Source organism: Uranotaenia lowii, chromosome 1 (genome assembly GCF_029784155.1).
Source record: "Uranotaenia lowii strain MFRU-FL chromosome 1, ASM2978415v1, whole genome shotgun sequence".
Lineage (NCBI taxonomy): Eukaryota > Metazoa > Arthropoda > Insecta > Diptera > Culicidae > Uranotaenia > Uranotaenia lowii.
In genome coordinates, this window is record NC_073691.1 from 112,633,390 (window position 1) to 112,655,653 (window position 22,264).

General features: G+C 38.3%; 1 protein-coding gene across 1 annotated transcript in view; it reads left to right on the top strand.

Moving 5' to 3' along the window:
* Positions 1–22,264, top strand: part of LOC129738838 (isocitrate dehydrogenase [NADP], mitochondrial-like) — a 49,851-nt gene that overhangs the window by 25,673 nt on the left and 1,914 nt on the right. The gene's annotated exons all lie outside the window — the stretch shown is intronic.

A 22,264-nucleotide genomic window follows, 5' to 3' on the forward strand; every position in this document is an offset into this window, starting at 1 on the left:
GATACGATTTGAACACTGCTGTTGTTATTTGATGAAAACTTTAAATTTCAAGTAATTTTATTTCTTTTTTCTCTTGCATGTTTGAGAAAATGCATAGTTTCTGTTCCAGATTTTCCCTTTTTTCTACAAGTTTTTTTTTTAAATTGTTTAGACCCGGCCGTGTGGATACGTGACGTAGAAAGTGTTGTATGCTAAAGGTTAAAAATCATCGTTCTTTTTGGCATTTTTTTTGACGAAATCTAGCAAAAATTAGACATTCATCTAATTCGATATAAAAAAACGCAATTTCAAATAACTTGACACCTGTTTCGAAATGTTTTGTCCCATATTTCACTGGCATCCAATCTCTTTTGAGATAAACGTCCTAGAAGCGACAAGTCATCTGATGTCCTTTCAGCTCATAGTGACATTTTGAAAATCAAAGAAACCTCTACCATAAAATGGTCTGATACATCTGGTTTGAAATTTATTTATTTATTTATTTATTTATTTATTAAGATCCTAGGCTTCAGCCCTTTATCTTAATCTAGAGTATAATTAATATTATGAACAACACGAATAATTAATATAAATTAACACTGCTTACTTCTAATCTTAATTTGTTCTCTGGCCATATTTAATTTAATAATATCGACGTTTGCATTGTAAAGTGTCATGATTCGGTACATAGGCTCATTCCTAGCATAATTTTGAATCCGATTAGCTAACTGGAATGGCCTTACGCTACGCAAACTACTGCGGCCTTCGTTATAACATATTTGAGATGTTAAATACGGTGAATAATATCTTCCACTGGTCAGATCTTTTAAAACAGTGCGTCAATCGATTTTCTGCGGGTTTCCAGGGAGTCCAATCCTAACAGCATGCACAACACTAGATACTCCGGCATTTCTGCTTGCCATCCAAGGTTTCTCAAGGCGTATCTCAGGAATTTGAAATAATCGACTTAAAACCATGAGGAACATTAAGATGGCAGAAATAGAAGATTTCTATTAGAAATAGCAGTAGAAATAGAAGTATTTGTAATGAAAACTCTACAGAATATTCGAACGAATATTCGGCCGAATATTCGTTTGGCCGAATAGTTGAAAAGGTCAATATTCGGTATTCGGCCGTTCGCCGAGTACCACTATTCGGTACATCTCTAGAAAATATGATACTTATACCGTATTCGTTTACCCAATTCTCTCAGTTTTGAGGTTTACCATACAAAAACGAACAAAATTCGTCGTCAGTGTATTGCTACCTCACTCGCTCAATCGCGAATCTTCAGTGTTCGACCGTCCATTGTCAGATCAAATCTGAGACATTATGGATGCAAAACTGAGCGCATAAACTACTCAAAATGACAGCAAAATGTGCTAAACTGGGTATAAACGAATACGTTATTATATTATTAGATATAACATGAAGTCAGTTTTGCTGCAAACACTCTACAAAGCACGAAAAAATAGTTTTTTTATCTGCTTTGATAAGTTCTTTTATTTCCATGTTGTTAGAAGTGCGCGCTACCTCCATATGTGACTGCAGTTGTTCGACCATTGTTTGTTTTCGATGCAAAAAAAGAGATTTATTGTTATTATTTCTTTCTTAACTCTTCAAGGAGTTGTTGGCCCACTTTGGTGTCTTCAGATAAAAGTTGCATAAATTGAGCTATACAATGGTATTTTTTTGCAAAATATTCGGTGATGCAGACGGTACTTTTAGACGCCATTTAAAGTTTAATTATTCTTTTCCATGGTGATGGTCATTAATTAATTTTTTAAAAGTATTCTGTTATGAAAGCTGATAAAATTTCATTGCATTTTGATGTGCTATTTTATAATTTTCGTTGAAAACTAACAGAGTTATGTAGCTTTGAAATACGGTTATTTTTTATTTACAAAAATATTGAACCGAAGCTAACTCAAAAAATGAAAATGTTAGAAATCTGAAAAAATACATGTGTTTTTAAGTCGTAAAAACGAACCAAATTTTCAATTTGGGGGAAAATCTGAAGACCCCCGGCGCAAACCCGTCAGATAAAAAAAAATCCCCTTCTACCTTTTCCTTCTGGTACATCAGGAAGATCAGAAGTAAAAATATTGTATAAAATTTGCCCAAGTATACTGCCCTGAGGGACACCAGCTCTAATTGGTGTCCTTTCAGAGCATGAATTTTGATAGCTTACTTGTAAGGTTCGGCTAGTCAAATAATTTTGAATCATTTTGTTGAGATATATGGGAAAATCAAATCGAGCTAGTTTAGCTACTAAACCTTTGTGCCAAACACTGTCAAAAGCTTTTTCAATATCAAGAAGAGCAACACCAGTAAAATAACCTTCAGATTTGCTAGAATTACCCATATCAGTTACCTTCAAAAGTTTATGTGTAATAGGATGTCCATGACGAAAACCAAATCTTTCATCAGGGAAAACGTCTACGGTACGGTACGTCTCGGTGGTCGAGTGGTAAGCGAGGTAAGACGGTGATCGCTGGTCCACTGATTGCATGGGTTCGATTCCCATCTCGGTACTGGGTGTTAAATGTTAATCTTAAGTTGTCCACGTCATTTATTCAGTCTGTAAAGCCTAAATCGGCTAAGACGGTGTATGTCTTTAAAAAAAATAGAATTCTGATTAATGTGAATCATCATTCTATTCAAAATAACTCTCTTAAATAGTTTACTTAAAAAAGGAAGCAAACTAATTGGTCGATAACTTGAAGGCTCTGAAGCACTTTTTCCAGGTTTCAAATTTGGAGTTACTTTGATATTTTTCCATTTATTGGGAAAATAAGCAAAGTGAAGATTTTAACTAGAAAATTTAAAGTGCTTTCAGGAAACTTTTTAAAAAGAATATAGAAAATTCCATCTTCCCCCGGAGCTTTCATATTTTTAAATTTTTTGAAAATCAATTTACGTTCATCAATATTTGTCTCACATGAACTTTCAAACACATTTTGTTTAGAAAGAATATCATCAAATTCTAGGGAAATTTGAGCATCAATTGGAGCATCAACAACGTTTTAATTAAAATCATGAGCAGACTCAAACTGTTGGGCTAATTTTTGAGCTTTTTCTGCGTTAGTGAAAAGAAGTTTATCCCCATCTTTGAAAGTTGGAATTGGCTTCTGGGGCTTTTTCAGAATTTTAGGTAATTTCCAAAATGGCTTTGAGTAGGGTTTTATGTCCTCTACTGCTTTTGCAAAATTTTCATTACGAATAAAATTTAAACGACGTTTTATCTCTTTTTGAAGGTCGCAATAAAAAATTTGGAATAAGGATCCCTAGTTCATTGATATTGGCGTCGACGAATGTTTTTCAGTCACATCAAAAACTGAAGATCATCATCGATCAAAGGTTGATTAAATTTATGTTTAACTCTAGGTATTGAAGCGGCTTTAGCATTGACTATTGAAGTTGTCAAATTTTCTACAGCCTAATCAATATCTTCTATTGAATTCAGTGGAACGTTTATATCTAAATTGCGTTCAATAAAATACCTATATCGCTCCCAGTCACCTTTTTGAAAGTTAAAAGTTGATTTTAAAGGGTTTTCAATGAGACTTTGGGATAAAGAAAAAGTTACTGGAAAGTGGTCTGAATCGGGGTCCGCATGAGTAACTAATTGAACGTTAACGTTAGAACCAAATCAATTGTGGAGGGATTTCTAATTGAAGAAAAACAAGTATGCCCATTAGGATATTCAACAGTATAATAACCTGCAGAGCAGTCATTAAATATAATATTCCCAATAGAATTCGATGAAATATTATTCCAAGATCGGTGTTTAGCATTGAAGTCACCAATAATAAAAAATTTAGATGGTAAGTTTTTGTAAATCTCCCATAAAAAAAAATTCTGTTCTCCGCTACAAATATAATTTTCCCATAGACGTTTCTAATTCAATTCCAATTGTTTCTAAGACTTTTGTATTGAAAGAAGGAAGAAGTCTAAATTTGAGACGAATATTGATGACAATAGCTACACCCCCACCTTGTCGATCATTTCGCACAATTTTAAAGAAAGCATTGCTTTTCAAGTTATTGTCTGGCTTTAAAAAGTTTCAGTGATGGCAGCAATATGTATGTTTTGGGTTTTCAAAAATAAAAACATCTCATCTTGGTAAGCCAGCAAAGATCTAGCGTTCCAATTCATAATATTTAAACACCTTTTTGGATCCATGAGAGAATCGTGAAGTATTAATAATTTTGTTAGCATAATTAAAGGAAGTGTGAAAAGCTTCAAACATTGAATTTGCATTCAACATAAGTTGCATCATTTCCATTAAATTTTGATGCAAAAATTTTAATTTTTTCTCAGTAATCTCATCCAAATCAACAAAATTTTTAGGATCAGAAAATGAAGGAGAAGAACAAGTATTTGAATTTCGAAGACTTTCCCAAGCCTTCGCATGAACGTTGAGACTTGGTTTTCCCCATTTTTATTAGTTATGCCTGAAGAGAGAAACCCATTTTCAACCACCTCTGAGAACGTTAAACAACGAGTCTGTGACGTTGAATCAGCACAGGTAACATTAAAATTACTTCGAGCATCACCTAGACGTGATTTCAATGTAGGCCGAGGCTGACCGCGAACAGGCAGATTGTTTACCGGTCTGACGTGTGAAGACGAAAAAGAGGAAGGATGAGAAGAAACTTTTCTGAAAACTTTGGGATTTTTCCTAGAAGCAATAATTTTTACCCTAACGGGACAGCTTATAGAAATCGAGGAATGATTACCTGTGCAATTCGCACACTTGAAAAATTCTGTCTGTGGTTTATCACTACCAAAAAGGCATGTAGATTTTTCATGATCGAATGAGCCACAAAGCATGCATCTGGCATTCATTCTACAATTTTAAGTGCCGTGACAAAAAGCTTGATAACATTGCGTAATATTTTGAAGAAAATTAGTAGAAAATTTACGAAAAGGTTCAAATTAGACTCGACAATGAAACATAAGACGAGTCTTTTCAAGAATTTGCAAATTATTAACCTGATCCTTTTTAGAATGGATCAAATAAAGCTCAGGAGCAAAACCAACACTACTGGTATTATTCGTGTTGGTTCTTTTCCTCATTTGAATCGGAGAGAAACCTAACAAAAAATTCAATTCGGTTGTGATTTCATCCGGTGTCTGATCGCCGGTAAGACCACAAAGTACAACTTTGAAAGGACGATCACTTTTAGTGTCGTACGTGAAAAAATGGTGTTTTTTATTATTCGAATAATTTAAATTTTTTTTGAAAATCTTTTAAAGATTCCGCCGATATACGAGCAGTTTCCCTTCGACCGATCTGAAAAGAAATCTTCACATCCTTGACGGAAGTGACGATTTCTTTCCGAAAGGCATTGAAATCCGGAATCGTGACCGTAATTCGTGGAACCTTTTCGTTTTTAAGAGTTTAAGAAGAAGAAAGTTTCGTAGTACTCTTATCAGAATTAAATATGAATATTTCCTTATCACCGATGTTATGAAGGACATCGAATGAATTGGAAATTTTAACTTTTTCTGCGATGGACCTGAATTAGGTTCGGCCATCCGTTTGCTTCCGGCTCTTGAGCGCCGGCTCGATAAGTTCCCCATGCTGGAAAGAAAAGAGAAAATTATGAATAAAAGAAAATGAAAATAATTTTAGCACAGAAAAATGCAGATTGAAAAACAGGTAAGGATAAAATAAATAATGTAAAATGTTCCTGCAGGTAGGGTAACGGACTTATTTTGGACCAGTGTACCAATTTTGGACCACTTTGTCTAGCTCTCTTATAAAACAAATAATCAAGAATTTTTTTAAGCAAATATTGTTGACGCCCTGACACTTAATGTAATGAACCTATTTTTTTTTAATTATTAGTTGTTTTATAAGAGAGCTAGACAAGGTGGTCTAAAATTGGTCCACTGGTCCAAAATAAGTCCGTTACCCTACCCAGCAACGATACGGTGCTCCGGCGTACGTGTTGAAGGCTCAACGGTACAGATGGAGAAAAAAAAACGAGCTGATTTTACCTGGCGTTGCTCAGGTTCACATAAAATATAAATCAAAATGAGTTGTATGACTTTAACAAATTTTTCAAGCTTTGTATTCATCATCATCGAAATTTGGCCCACGTTTGGCCATGTAAGCATTGTAAGTTTTGATTGAGATTATTCACATTTATCGTTTTCAAAAATTTAACACATTGATGACCAACAATAGCTCAAAGTTATAAATTGACCAATGAAATTGAATTGTTTTAAAATTAAAACCTTTTATTTAATTACCTACTAAAAGGCTGAAAGCGGGGGACTTGGTTTCAAGTTTTTCCAGATAATGCACGTTCAATTTTCTAATCCCCCATATTTATTCCATGACGGCTCAAAGCTTGAAATCGCAGCCTTTAACTTAAAAAGCGGGCCATAGACTACACAAACGGCTTTTGTCAATTCGATGATTCCACGGCAAACGATTGCTGGCGAAAACAACAACAGCAACAACAAAAACAATCTCCACCCACCGGCTGAGGCTGAGGAAATGGCCTGGATTTTGTACAAACAGCACCATACACCATGCCACAGAGGATGGTTTGTACAAAATATTTTGATCCGCATAGATTTCACTCAAACCGTTTGCGCGATAATTCAAGCAGTGCCATACACTAGGATTGTTCGATCTTCGTGAAAAGATCGATCTCCATAATCGATTCAGATGAACGGTTCTGGGATCGATCCATCTAAAAATCGGAGCTTGATGATCGATCTCTGATTAATCGATCTTTTACATTTGTAACAAGAGTGACCTGCTTTTCATTAAAAATATTCAAAAGAGAAACAAAATTTCAAATTTGTATGGTTTATGGAAGGTAAATAGTTAGTGTTTTAAAACAACATTAATCAAAATCCAACTATTTCGGAAACGCTTTGATGTTTATAAGTAATGTACTAACAAGAAATATTTACGAGTTGAAACAAAATAATTTCAAGGTATTTTTTATTAAGATTTTTTAATATAATATAAGAGATATCGAACAAAATAAGCAGAAAAAAGTTTAAAATCAATTTTTTTTATGAAAAAAGTAACTTTTTAATAATAGCTGTTATTTCTTAAGATTAGCGAATTCTAGCATTTTTTTAAATCTTAATCAATCACAAACACCTTTTTGCACCCAATTCACAAGGTTTGTAAAGAATTTGCAAAACTGTATTGAAATTAATTTGAAATTTCATAAATTATTTTTCAACTGATTATGAATGCCAAATGAAAAAAAAAAATCGGCTCGACCATGAACCGAACTCGAGTTTTCTGATTATCTCTCGGCTCTCCGATACCTTACCAATCAGTAAATCGTCAGATGTAAACTGCTGGATTCTACGGCAGAAAACGCTCATCGTGCCCCGATTGCTGGTCCTTATACTGCCCCTACAGTGACTGATTTTCAGATTTCGGCACAATAATTTCAAATGCATTTTTAAACGTTGTTGAATCTTAACATTATTGGTCACCCTGAGATGTTAGTGAAAACGCCTGGATGTATACTAGCTGATTGATTTGTTTGGACTATCGCTATAATGTTGCCAGGAATCAAAGCATATTGTTTATTAGCTAAGATTTGCGCGGTAAAAATTGTAATCGTTATGCAAAGACAATAAAATATTCTCTTAAGTTTTAGTTATCGACAAGAGAAGGTGTCTTGTCCATTTCCCATCCGAAATATATCCAGAAAGAACAGACGTTTATATCTACTTTTTTTCAAGTTTCACCCAGTTAAGAAGTTGACTTTTTGAGTGTCTAAACACGAGACAATGATGAAATTCACCTATTATAGCTGTTTTCTATGGTTAAACAAGCATGTTCCTTAAGGTGGTCATTATGCCCTTATTTTCCTTAAATGAGAAAAAAAGTGGGGGAGGTAGTAATTTGGCTACGACCGCTAAACGTAGAATTACGCAATTGTTTTTTGTCAATGTATAGAATAACAGAACTTATAGTGCATTTTTGAAATGACCAACATATGAGTGTCAAAATGGCAATATGACGTAACAAATTTCAATCATTTAACAGAATTTAACCATGTGACATAAACCTATCGCCAGAAATAATCTGAGCATGCAGTACATGTGACATAATCGGATCATGCAACATAATCAGATCATGTAACATAATTCGACCAGGTGACCTAATTCAACTATGCAATAAAATCGACCATCTGAGATAATCCGACCATGCAACATAATCGACCATGTGGCACAATCTGATTATGCAATATAATCAACCATGTGACAATATCCGATCATGCAGTTAAATCGAAGATGTGACATTATCTGATCATGCAACATTTTCGACCATGCAACATATTTTGATCATGTGACAAAATCCGACCATGCTACATAACTCGATCATGCAACATAATCCGACCATGTGACAAAATCCAACCATTCAACATAATCGAATCATGCAACATAATCGGACCATGTGACATAATCCGATCCTGTGACATAATCGACCATGCAACAAATATGTGACATAATCCGACCATGTGACATAATCGGACCATGTGACATAATCGGAGCATGCAAGATAACCAGACCATGTGACATAATCCGATTATGTAACAAAATCGGACCATGTGACATAATCCAACCATGCAACATTATCGACCATGTGAAATAATCCGTCCATGAACATAATCGACCATGTGACATAATTCGATCATGCAACAAAATCGACCATGTGACATAATCGAATCATGCAACATAATCCGACCATGCAACATAATCGGACCATGCAACATAATCGGACCATGTGACAGAATCTGATCATGCAACATAATCCGACCATGCGACAAAATCGGACCATTTGATATAATCCGACCATTCAACATGTGACATAATCCGACCATGCAACATAATCTGACCATGTGACAAAATCTAACCATGCAACATAATCGGATCATGCAACATAATCAGACCATGTGACATAATTGCCCATGCAACAGAAATAGACCATGTGACATAATCCGACCATGCAACATAATCCGACCATGTGACGAAATCCAACCATTTAACATAATGGGACCATGTGACATAATCGACCATGTGACATAATCGACCATGTGACATAATCCGACCATGCAACATAATCGGACCATGTGACATAATCCGACCATGCAACATAATCCGACCATGTGACAAAATTAAACTATGCAACAGAATCAGACCATGTGACATAATCGCCCATGCAACATTATCGACCATGTGACATAAATCGATCATGCAAAATAATCGGACCATGTGACATAATCTGATCATGCAACATAATCCGACCATGAGACATAATCCGATCATGCAACATCATCGAACTATGTGACATAATCGATCATGCAACATAAATGGACCCTGTGCCAAAATCCGACCATGCAACATTATCGATCATGTGACATAAATCGATCATGCAACATAATCGAATCATGCAACATAATCCGATCATACAACATAATCGGACCATGTGACATAATCGCCCATGCAACATAAATAGACCCTGTGACAAAATCTGACCATGCAACATTATCAACCACGTGACATAAATCAATCATGCAACATAATCCGACCATGCAACATAACCCGACCATGTAACAAAATCTATCTATGCAACATAATCTCCCATGCAACATAATCCGACCATGCAACATAATCGGACCATGTGACATAATTTGACCATGTAACATAATCCGACCATGCTACATAATCCGACCATGTGACGAATTCTAACCATGCAACATAATTTTACCATGTGACATAATCGACCATGCAACATAATCGGACCATGTGACAAAATTAAACCATGCGACATAATCGGACCATGTGACATAATCGCTCATACAACATTATCGACCATGTGACATAAATCGATCATGCAACGTAATCGGACCATGTGACATAATCGCCTAGCAACATAAATGGACAATGTGACATAATCCGACCATGCAACATAATCCAACCATGCAGCATAATCGATCATGCAACATAATCAGACCATGTGACATAATCCGACCATGCAACATAATCCGACCATGCAACATTATCGACCATATGACATAAATCGATCACGCAACATAATCGGACCATGACACAATCCGACCATGCAATATAAATCGACCATGTGACGAAATCTCACCATGCAACATAATCGGACTATGTGACATAATCGACCATGTGACATAATCCGACCATGCAACATAATCCGACCATGTGACGAAATCCAACCATCGACCATGTGACATAATCCGACCATGCAACATAATCCGACCATGTAACAAAATCTAACTATGCAACATAATCGCCCATGCAACATAAATTGACCATGTGACATAATTCGACCATGCAACGCCACTTGCGATGACCTGTAGGATCCCTGCCACTGCCACTGGAGTCCTCCGCCACTGAACGCCTCCGCCGCTGGCTGTCTACGCTGGTATGGTGGCCGTCATCGCTGCTCACCGTCATCGTTGCTCACTGGTCCACGGTTGCCACTGAACTACTGCAAATCGATATCTGAGTCGGATTACCACTGGTGGGGTCCACACTCAGATCGAAGCGCAGCAACGGTCTGTTCAGCTTGACGGCAAACAGAGAAAGAAACCGAGTCGATTTTTTTTTTTTTTTTTTTTTTTTTTTTTTTTTTTTTTTTTTTTTTTTTTTTTTTGCCAGGAATTTACCACTAGGTGGCATTCTTCCCTAGTCCTGTCGTTTCTTGTTTTATTTCGAAAATGTTTCCAGGGACGGCACGCAGGTCCGGATGGTGGGACAAATTGTTTCAACGGTAATAAAGACCAGATGTGTCAGGAAACAGATTGTTCTAACGGTAATCAGGTCCGTCTCTATAGGGAAACAAAAAGTCCTGGTGGCATAAAAGACCGGATTTAATTGTTTTAACGGTAATAAAGACCAGATGTATCAGGAAACTGGTTGTTCTAACGGTAATCAGGTCCGTCTCTATAGGGAAACAAAAAGTCCTGGTGGCATAAAAGACCGGATTTAAGGAAACATTTTGTCCGAACGCATGTGCGGTTTTGTTGAGAAACAAATTCGGGTGACGGAACGCAGGTCCGGATCGGACAACGACTAGATTTGGGATAGAAGTTTGGTATTTTTGAGAAAGGTAATTAACTTTTTCTCTTCGTCAGGGCAATTAGATAAAATTTCGCGCAAGTTGTCAGCCAACTCGCAAAGAGATCTTTGATTTTCATAAATTTGGCAGTTAACCAAAATGTGTTTAACTGTAACTGGACAATTGCACGCGGGGCAAATAGGGGGGTCCTCTCTATCGAGAAGGTAAGATTGGGTAATTCGGACGCCGGGTGAGTGCGGTCCTTTCTTTGGGGTTGGGTCTGTCGGCCCATTTTTGAGTGGTGTTTTTGACTTCCCTTAGCTTGGCTGTTCGGTTTATTGCCCAGTTTTCTTCCCAGGCGAGGGACAGTCTATTACTAATATAGCGATATTCGTCTTGTTGCGGGATAGGAGTAGGTAGGGGATCGAGATTTGTAGCAATCGAGGCGAGTCGGTCGGCAGCCTCGTTGCCTGGTATGCCTGCATGACCAGGTATCCAGACGAGGGTAGCATTCTTGTTCAGGGCTTCGTCGGCAATCGAGGATATCCACGGATGTTTGATGTTACCGGATTGAACTGCTTTCAGTACGCTGGCGGAATCTGTGAAAATAGTTGTGGGAGGGGAAAGATTAGTAATGTTTAGTAAGGCGTTGAGTAAAGCATAGGCCTCGGCGCTGAAAACAGAGCATTGTGTCGGCAGAGCGATGCTGCGTTGGTCGTGAGGATCGATAATACCACACCCGACCCGTCCGTCCGCGGTTTTCGAGCCATCGGTGAAGATATGTGGTGTTGATGAGTATTTGTTCTGGACAAGACTGTAGTAAAATGCTAAAACAGTAAGTGGGTGCTGTCCAGCTTTAATATTGAGGGAAAGGGACAAGTCAATGCGGGGGACTTTTTCAGTCCAATATCGAAACGGAGTCTTTCTCCTAGGACAAGTCTTCGGAAGGGAGGTGTTAGACATTTCGAAGAGTAAGGAGTTTGTGCGAGGAATTAATGGAGCTTCATCGCTGCCACCAATGGCGAGCCATCGTAGCGATTTAGAGGTTAGAGATTTTGCGATAAGATATTTGAATGGATGTTGTCCACTTTCGGCCATGATAGAAACGATAGGACTGGTAACAAATGCTGAGCCAATGATACGAATACATCTGTTGTACAGAGGTTCAAGCTTTTGATATAGAGAAGGACCACATCTACTAACAAGGCCCAAACCGTATAAGGTTGAAGGGAGTAGCCAGCCGTGTAGGAATCGGTAAAGGGAATCGCGATTGGCGTGGCTAGGGGTTTTACTTAGAAGACGAAGTATGTTGATTTTGTTGTTTGTATTTTTCCTGATTTGATTGAGATGCGTAAGGAAGTTCAACTTATCATCAATCCAAACACCCAACAGTCGAGTGCAGCGCACTCGCGGGATGGTTTGACCATTCATTGTTAAGGGGGGTAATTTATTGACCTTTTTCCTGTGAGGGCCAAGATGTAAGAGTTTTGATTTATCAGGGGAGAACTGGAAACCAATGGTTGGGGCCCAACTAGCTACCTTATTTACGGCTGTTTGTAATCTCTGGCGAGTAAGACGGGCAAAAGGGGAGATGGATATTAAAAGAATATCGTCGGCGTATACTAAGATTTTTATGTTTTCAGGGATAATTTTGAATATGGAGTTTATTGCAATTAGGAAGAGGGTAGGGGATATTACAGAACCTTGGGGAACACCAGTGGGTACGGAATTTGAGCCGGAAAGAGTGGCATTAACAAGAACTTGGATAAAGCGATTAGTAAGAAAGCTTTGAATGTAACTGAATAGTCGATTTTCAATACCCCAATCGCGTAAGGTGCGAAGTATTGCAGTTCTATCAACACGGTCGAAGGCCTTAGACAAATCTAGAGACAAAAGTTCGATGTGTTGGCTACGAGTCAAGGCTTCGTCTAGGATGGTTTCGAGGTGGCATAGGTAGTCGTCTGTGGATCGGCCGGGCCTGAAAGCGAACTGTCGATCGTCCAATAAATGGTTTTTATCAAGGATGGTATTCAGGCGGTGGTTGACTAATCTTTCCATGATTTTACCCGTACAGTCCAGCAGAGTTATAGGGCGGTAGCTATCAATGTTGTTGGGATCTTTCTGGGGTTTGGGGATTGGAATGACTAGACCTCGTTTCCAGATGTCGCGGATGGACAGCGGATGAAATTTTAAAATTCTCTTTTGGACCTATATAAATCTCTGTGCCAGATCACAAGGCGCTTTAGCACGAATTTCTAAATATTTCATTCAAAAATATATGCTATATTAGCGCAGTGAGCTGAAGAGCCGCAGTTTTACAATAAAACAGCCGCAGGTTGCCGACCTATGCACTAGTCAAAAGTGTCTCCCGATCATATCCTTTAACCCAAACCTGTTAGGGAGAAAGATAAGTACCCTTAAATTCAAGATGTTCTAGTATCTTTTTAAAATGTTACGAGGTGAGATGTTTAAAATATTATATTATACTATTATTATATTTCAACAATCAAAATAGCTTAACTCTATTAAAGGGGACTGGTGGGGGGGTTGGACAGGGCATCGAACGATCCGAAAACTGATATACAATGGATTGTGGGTTCAAGTTAGCCAGAGTATCTCGGCAAATTTAGAATCATGAGTAGGTACCTTTTCAGAATTCTTAATTTGTTTCGAACAGTTGGAAGGGAGTAAGATGAGTCAAACCTGTCCCAAGCCAGTGGTAACGGACTTCTTGGTAATGCTGCAATTATTGTTGATGAGTTAAGTATGAACAATATTATCGTACCGTCCTGGGTCGGGAGACCTATCAGCCACTAGTGGGTTCAACTACATACATGACATACATACATACATACATAATTTGCATCTCTGACTAAGTCGGTACCGGAATCCACGATATCACAAATAACACTAATTTCTCGAATCAGTGCTTCTATTTTGTCCGCTAGAAGATGCTGATGCTGTCGCCTTTTCATTGTATGGAGAAAACGATTGTGTTCAATATTGGTTAAGTATGTTTGCTTAAATTTAGCCTAAAATCCATGTTGTCATCCGTTAACGTCATGTCTATGGAGAAATAAAGTGCTACAGCAAACTCTCTTAAAAACCTCCCAAAACAATTGGAATACTTAAAACGCCTAAAAACGTATCTATTCGAATAATTCATAGAAGCATTGTTATTCACTTTTACACAGACAATTTCAAGAAATAATCTTGATTTTTGTGGAAAAAACATAAGTGGTACTATTCTTATTTGCACCCTTTTTCATATACTATTTGGTCCTCAACGCCAATTGCTTCATCCAAAGCAAGTTAACTTATTCTTGATTTTTTCGAAGAATTTCGTTAGAATTTCATTTTTTTCATGTTTTCTGTATTAAAAAAATTGTTTATAAAACTATCCTCAAATTCACACGCGACTCACACATGGTTGGGAATGTTTTACCGGGTTTTACCGGCTTGTACAACAAGCAAAATCGCCTACGCTAGTGAATATATAAAGTTTCTTTGATATCAGCTGCCAGAGGATTGATAATCGAAAGTAGTTTACAAACATTTTCTGGCTCAAACTTTTCACTCGTTAATGAAATGCTCATTCTAGAGGGTTTAATTTGCCTTTCAAGTGCCTTTTGATGAAGGTTTCCGAAAACACAATTAACTCATTTCGCTTTGATTTTTTTATATTGCAAAATTCTTACAATTATCATTTTTTTTTCTCAGTTATGATAAACTTTGTAATTGAATTATTTGCATTAATCTCGGTGATTGTATTTTTTCCATCTGACTAGATGCTGGAATGCTGATTGAGTCATGTCATCACCCAGTTAAAAACCATACATTTGAATTGCGGCCAATGATAGGGATTGTTTAGATTTCTGAACTTGAACTGAAAATGGACTTTGCGCGAAGGTTTGACCAGTACTGTTATCAGCACCACATAACTCGATTCGATTTTGCAGTCTATGCCTAACAACGTTTAGCATTTTTCCGACAGTTGCCTTTTGAAACTAAACACCAATAAAGCTCGAACTCAGCATGATCATAATTTTCGGCGACGGAAGGTTAATTGCGCCACAGATTAGGTATTATCTAAATTGCTCGTAACGTGTCCATTTTTAGACGAGGAATCTAACAGCTCTTAACGAAAAAAAGTCGGACGAAAAGTTTAAGAGTTTTTTTGGCTGTATCGACACATAGATTTTTAAAAAAGGTCCTGGAGTAATAAGATATTTGTTTGTTTTTACATTCTTTTTTTAGAAAGTGTCTACTCATTCGCACACCGATCAAAATTTTATAAAATTCCTTACAAGATCGCATTTATGAATTAACTACGAGATCTTTTTTATACTAACACTAGCTGACCCGGTGTGCTTTGTTACACCTTCTAAAAATCAATAAATTTTGTGAAAATAATTTCACTTTAAATAAATTTTCGATATCTTCACAATGAGAGCTTTCACATCAAATTTTTATTGGAATACAAAAAACTTTAGATTTTTTTTAAACATGATCTGAATTGTTTTTCAATAATGGTTTAAAAACTTTATATTAAGAACTCGTTTTTATTTTCCATTTTCCCCTGCAGTGTGGGAAGGGTCCACGAACTGCCAGAACAACATTATTCATACCAAATAAAATCACATGTTACTTATGGCTCCATTTGCTTAATAAGATTTCGAGCTTTCCATGCTTTGTAGAGCTTCTTCCCGTTTCTCCTCTGGAAGAAGGAGAGGTCGTGAATCTTCAAGAAATCCATGTAGGGGAAAAGTTCATATAACGCCCCATGTGGCTAATACGCGCCACTCTTGTTTTGAAGAATCTGAAACATTTTAAGCCTGCATAATATTACCAATTTGTTTTAAATGCTGTGATTGGTCATGGCAAGTATGAATTTTTCCTTAAAATGCCCCTGTTTCGTGATAATTTCACAATTTTGGTTTTTCTTCATTTCGATCTAAATTTTAAAACACTTTTAATAAGGTGTCACCAAGCAGAGAAAAACGAATAAGACAATATTTTCTGACACATCGATAAAGGAGAATCTAAAATATGATTTTATGCTGAAAAATCACCCTAAACTCGCTAAGGTATGCTTTTCATGGGTATGTTCTATCACGGCCCATGCGCTCTTTATAACGCGCCAATCGTAGTAGGCTGAAAATAGCATTAATTTTTCAAAAAGGCCAATTTTCATTGAAAATGAACAAAAAGTCTAAAACCATATTTTGAGCGTTAATTCAGCCCAAAATAATCTATTTTTCATTTTTTGTTAAATTTCTATTAGTCCATTTTGATTTTCTTTTCAGTCAAAGTGTTTGTAAGTATTGGTGTGTTTTCGGTCTTCGGCTGCTCTCGGGTGTGTTCGGCTGCTAGGCGCGTATTGAATACACAGCGGCGCGTATTTGCAACACAGTTTTGTTCAGTGGCTTTAAATATGGTTTTTAAAAATCAAGTTTTTGAAGAAACTATAGCAATTTGAGTAATAAAAACCATAGGCATTTGTAGAATACACTTTTCTTCAACGATTACACCCATTTTTAACACAATTTGTACGTGGAATACATAGAAAATCAGCGATTCGCTTAGGTGGCGCATAATAGGGCATGTTCCCCTATAATCCATATTTCTCGGCGAAAAATAGGGATTTTGATATGGTTTTAGACTTTTTGTTCATTTTCAATGAAAATTGCCTTTTTGAAAAATTAATGCTATTTTCAGCCTACTACGATTGGCGCGTTATAACGAGCGCATGGGCCGTGATAGAACATACCCATGAAAAGCATACCTTAGCGAGATCAGTATGATTTTATAGCATAAAATCATAATTTAGATTCTCCTCTATCGATGTGTCAGAAAATATTGTCTTATTCGTTTTTCTCTGCTTGGTGACACCTTATTAAAAGTGTTTTAAAATTTAGATCGAAGTGAAGAAAAACCTAAATTGTGAAATTATCACGACACAGGTACATTTTAAGGAAAAATTCTCACTTGCCTTGACCAATCACAGCATTTAAAACAAATTGGTAATATTTTGCAGGTTTAAAATGTTTCAGATTCTTCAAATCAAGGGTGGCGCGTATTTGCCACATGGGGCGTTATATGAACTTTTCCCCTATCCCAGTAATTACACCCAGAGAAATAACTCTGTGAGTGGGCACGGTAAAGCGTGAAAGTACATGAAAAATGATATTTTTATATTTTTTTCATTTCTGAGTGTATATGCTGTCAGGTTCACCTGCACTATTGATTGAAGTGACAGTTGATTGCTGACAAAGCATTTTATCCCAATCGGGTTTGATATCAAAGATGTGTGATATAACCTTCTTAGGGCTGATATGCAACCATATGTCTTGTGCGCTTATTAACTTTGCCCCAAGTACACGCTCTCTCCTATTTAGGAGGGCGCAGCAGTTGCATAGAAGAGCTCTGCAGTTTCTTTTTTGAACCCGCAGAACCGACAGTCATCGTTTTGAATTATGTTTATCCTTTTGAGATGCTGTTTTGTTGGACAATGTCCGGTCAAGAGACCTGTGTAAGTACTGAATTCATGCTTACTTTAGTTCAACTTGTTTTTGGAGAGTCGTGCGCTTGGTTTTTGCCTGAGTTGCTCCCTCCGCTGTTTTCCAGTTAGAAACAATAGTGGTGCTTTCCCAGTTCTTGAGCTCCATAGTCAAGGCACTTCTCGATACTCCGCAGAAAGGTTCAGGTCCAATCAACAGTCCCTGAGAGGATCCCTAGCTAGTTGGTCTGCTTCTTCGTTCCCTAGGATACCGCAGTGGCCTGGTACCCAGAATAAAGATACTCTGTTCCTTATGGCCAGGTTTCTTAGTGCAACTGTACACTCCCAAACTAGTTTGGAATAACATGTGAACGTACTTAGTGCTCGGAGAGCAGCCTGGCTGTCACTCGTGACTCGGAAGAGTTGTTCGAAGTGCTCAGTCCATCGTTTGAGCTGATCTGTTCGATCGGTCAATAACTGACCTGCTCGGTCTTTCAGTGGCATTCTTGCATTAGTCCTTGCACCACTGAGGCGGCGAGAAATGTCATAAAGTAATCGGATATCTCCATTGGCGGCGGCTCTTTCTCCCTCTTCGGCTAGAGAGTTTGTCCAGGCTCTCTTGTCTCGTCTACAAGCTCGTTTAACTGCCTTTTCCAGCTCCGCATATCGTAAGCGACATCCATTCACTTCTTCTTCCACAAACTTTACCGAGAGTACCATGGCTCGTCGTGATAAAGGCATTCTTGATTGCACACCACTGTTTTTCGACTGTTCCGTTTGTCGGCAATTCCGAGGCTCGGGATTCTAGCTATTCAACGTAAGTCCGTTTCACCTCTTGATTCTCCAACCGGGGGACGTCGTATCGACACCCAACTTTCTCCTCGCGCCGTTAGACACGCGCAACTCTCAATCGTATCTCGCCAAGGACGAGGTGATGGTCATATGCAATGTCTGCGCTTCGTTTGTTGCGGACATCAAGAAGGCTCCTTCTCCATTTTCGGCTGATGCAGATGTAGTCAATTTGATTTTCTGTTCGGCCATCTCGGGATACCCAAGTGACCTTATGTGCTGGTCGATGGGGGAAGAGCGATCCACCGATCACCATGTTGTTGTTGCCACAAAATTCTCTCCGTTTTCGCTCATGATGCCCTCAAGGTTTTGATTGTCGGAGCCAATCTTTGCGTTGAAGTCGCCCAAATGGATTTGAATGTCACCCTTCGGAATTTTCTCTACCACGCTGTTCAGTTGACTGTAAAACTGTTCTTTTTCCTGCAAATCGGGCAGGTCAGTTGGCGCATAACACTGGACCATTGTAAGGTTTCTAACCCGTGTTCTAAATCTGGCTACGATTATTCTATCGTTTATCGGTTCCCATCTAATGAGGGCCGCGTAGGCCTGTGGGCTTAACAGGAAACCAACTCCTCGTTCCCGAGTAGCATGTTCTCCTCGTATGCCAGAGTAAAGTAGGACTTGCCCGGATTGTGTCTTGTGTTCTCCAGTATTAAGCCAACGGACTTCGCTCAGTCCCAGAATTTCAAGCTTGAGGCGGCTAGCTTCTCTAGCAAGTTGAACCAGCTTACCTTGTTGGGCAAGGGTTAAAACGTTCCAATTTCCAATTCGTGTCCGTGTTTTCATTCTAAAAGTCGTCGCCAAAGTTCAGGTCGGTCATTTCTTTCGGATTCCACAACAATTTTATGAATCGGGAGCAGTAGGATGTTAGCCTAAAGTCCCCATCCCACGATGGGGCTGCCATCTTGGACTTAGCTGACGGGAGCCGCATTTCGTAATTTCAGCCTCACTGCGAGACAGACGCTGTTTGAGCCGCCCCTGACCTGGAGATCAGACGCTCGGTTGTTGTTGTACGCCGCCCCTGACCTAGGGAACAGACGCGTGCGGCCACCTTCTCAGTCTGCATGCGACCAAAGCATCCACCGGGGTTGGGTACCAGATATCCGCTTAGGTTACTCGCGTCTCAGTCGATACCACGGGGAGGTATAGATAGGAGTTTAAATTACGGCGATTAAAATCATATAATAAACAATCATTGGCAAAAAAAAAAAACGACAAGAAAATACGGTTCAAAAATTAACACTTGGCCAACGAACGCGGAATAGATAAAATGTGAAAAGCGAAAAATCGACAAGTAGCAACTATTCGCAGCGAGAATCTGAAAAAATGGCAACGTCGCTAGAACTGTTCTCGCATAAGGAAAGCTCAGCAGGCCCATGTATTGTTACGGTTTTGATCGTTTGAAGTGTGTGTAAAAACACGCTCTCAAACCACTGGGCTCGCTATACATGGGAATTCTCTTTTCTGAGTTTCTCCTGTTAGTTAGCTACACAGCAAGAAAAAATCGTGTAAATTAAGATCGAAAACGATGCACGAAAACGGAACATCGATTTTGATATAAAATTCTACCGCGGTGTATTTTTCTCAACAATGTAATTTTTGAGGCGTGTAAATTTAGATCGAAAACAATGCACGAAAACGGATGACATAAACCGTCGTGTAAAAATACACAATGATGTAAATTTCAAAACATATTACCGTTAATATTACAAATCTTTTTTAAATAATCAGATTTTGGGTGTTGTTTATAAATAAATACGCCACATGTGTCATTTTTTTTTAACATATATTTCGGATACACTGCAAACTCAAAAAATATCCACCATCACTGGCAGCTGAAATTGTGGTTGTGTCCGATGATCCCCAGCAGGGCGATGTTTTGCCGATCAGCGTCAGGCATTCTTGAATCCTTCCGGAATAGCATAGTAATCGGAATCCCCTGAACATCAGAAACATTCAACATTGATTCGGCCTTTGATCCATTTATAAAAATGCAATTCCTGCAATCGAAAGAGAATTTGAAGTTCCATTTTTTTTATTTCGTCTAAAACTATAACCTACCATTTTGCAATTCAATTCTGAAAGAATTTGGTTCGGTTTTAATACAAAATTAACTGCGGAAGCGAATTTTTTTCTTTTCGCACAATAAACCACCATCTCAGATAAAAACAATTTATGCCGCGAAAAAAAGGAAAACAAGGGATCTGTCGTGTTTTACATTGTTTTCGATGTAATTTTATCTATTATATAAAATTCTCTTGTAACGGTGTTTGTAGTACTACTCCTCCGAAATGACCCAAACGATTCGAATGAAATTATTTTTAGAATATTCTGTAGCCATGCGAATCGGTTTATATCGAATAAAAACAACAGAAAGTCGCATCAATTATCCGTAATAGTTAAATTTGTAGTTTTTTGAATGAAATAAAAGTCATGGCTTCCATTTTTTCGTCTCCAAGGTCAAGGCGTCGTGAGCAGACGTCGTTAGAAGATAGTAATCATGGCATAGCACACTGATCAGTGAGAATATTTTGGCGCGTATTTCTCAACCAAGCATATTTTCAATGCAAGTGGTGGCGATATGAAGCCTTGATGTGATTTTTTTGTTCTTGGTTCCTAGCTCATTTCTACAGCACATGGTTATGAATGACGCCTAGATGTGACTCAGGTTGACATTTTGCTGATCGAATAAAACATATAATATTTGATTGGCCAAAATCTGAAATTGAAAAGTCAAGCTCCATTTTTAGAGATTTTCTTTCCTTCGAGGGGTTTGTTTTTCGTCTCCATGGGCGAGGCGTCGCTAGCAAACGTCGATGCAAGATAATAGTAACCAAAGCATACTGTTCATTGATCGCTGAAAAATTTAAAAATTAGGCGCCTATTTCTCAACCAAGTATTATGCATGCAGAAAAAATCTATAATATGAGCGCTAATAATCATAGCAGCTTTGCCTACTAGCGACACGTTGCATACGTCGCGACGTTGAGAATAATAACGACGCGCCGCAAGTTTCCTAGGAGACCTGGAGCATACCATTGATGGCCTGAGGAAAATGTACAGTAAATAACATAAACAATGTTCGAGCCGAAGGTACTTGTTAAACCGCAGTGCCATGTGAGCCTGTGATTTAAGTAAGAGAATTTTTTAGATTTTCTTGAAATCTGCTTCGACTATGGCTTATTACTCTTCCAATAGGAGATATTTATTACCTGGTAGATCAGAGCCAGCACAAAGATGACTCCCTCGGTGAAGATTGGGTTCAACCGTAGATCCAAACGGCGTATTGGTCGCTTCCTGATGAGGAGCATAAAAACGAGAATGCATAAAATCACTTAAACCGGGGAATTATGGAACACGGTCTCTCATCTCGCTGCACCAAAGCGGGCGGGTCCGACTCACTGAAGCCGATGTCTGTGACCAGCGGCGAAAACCTCCTACTTGATGATGGGACTCCACAGCAGCTGGCATATTTGGCGCAGGTTCTGCTGGCTTTGATTCCGGCTGCTGCTGCTTGGAAGTTTCGGCTGCAACCTCCACCGGACCAGGTTGTTGGTCGGTTGAAGCTGCTTGCGACCCTGCTGGTGAAGAACGGCATAAACCCCCAGGATGTCTACTATGACGTCTCGGATAGCAGCTGAACGAGCTAAATTTTTCGATCTACCATTCAAAAAATCACCATCAATCGAATTTTAAGCGAAAACACTCACGACTCAGAAAACTTACTCGATCCGTATAATTTTTTTATCAAGATTTTCTGCTAACGTTTTCTCAGTGCAATGCTAAATGTAAAAATAATTAAAGCTACCGCCTGGTGCGCGAAAGGGTGTGTATCCTAAAACCGGGCCGCT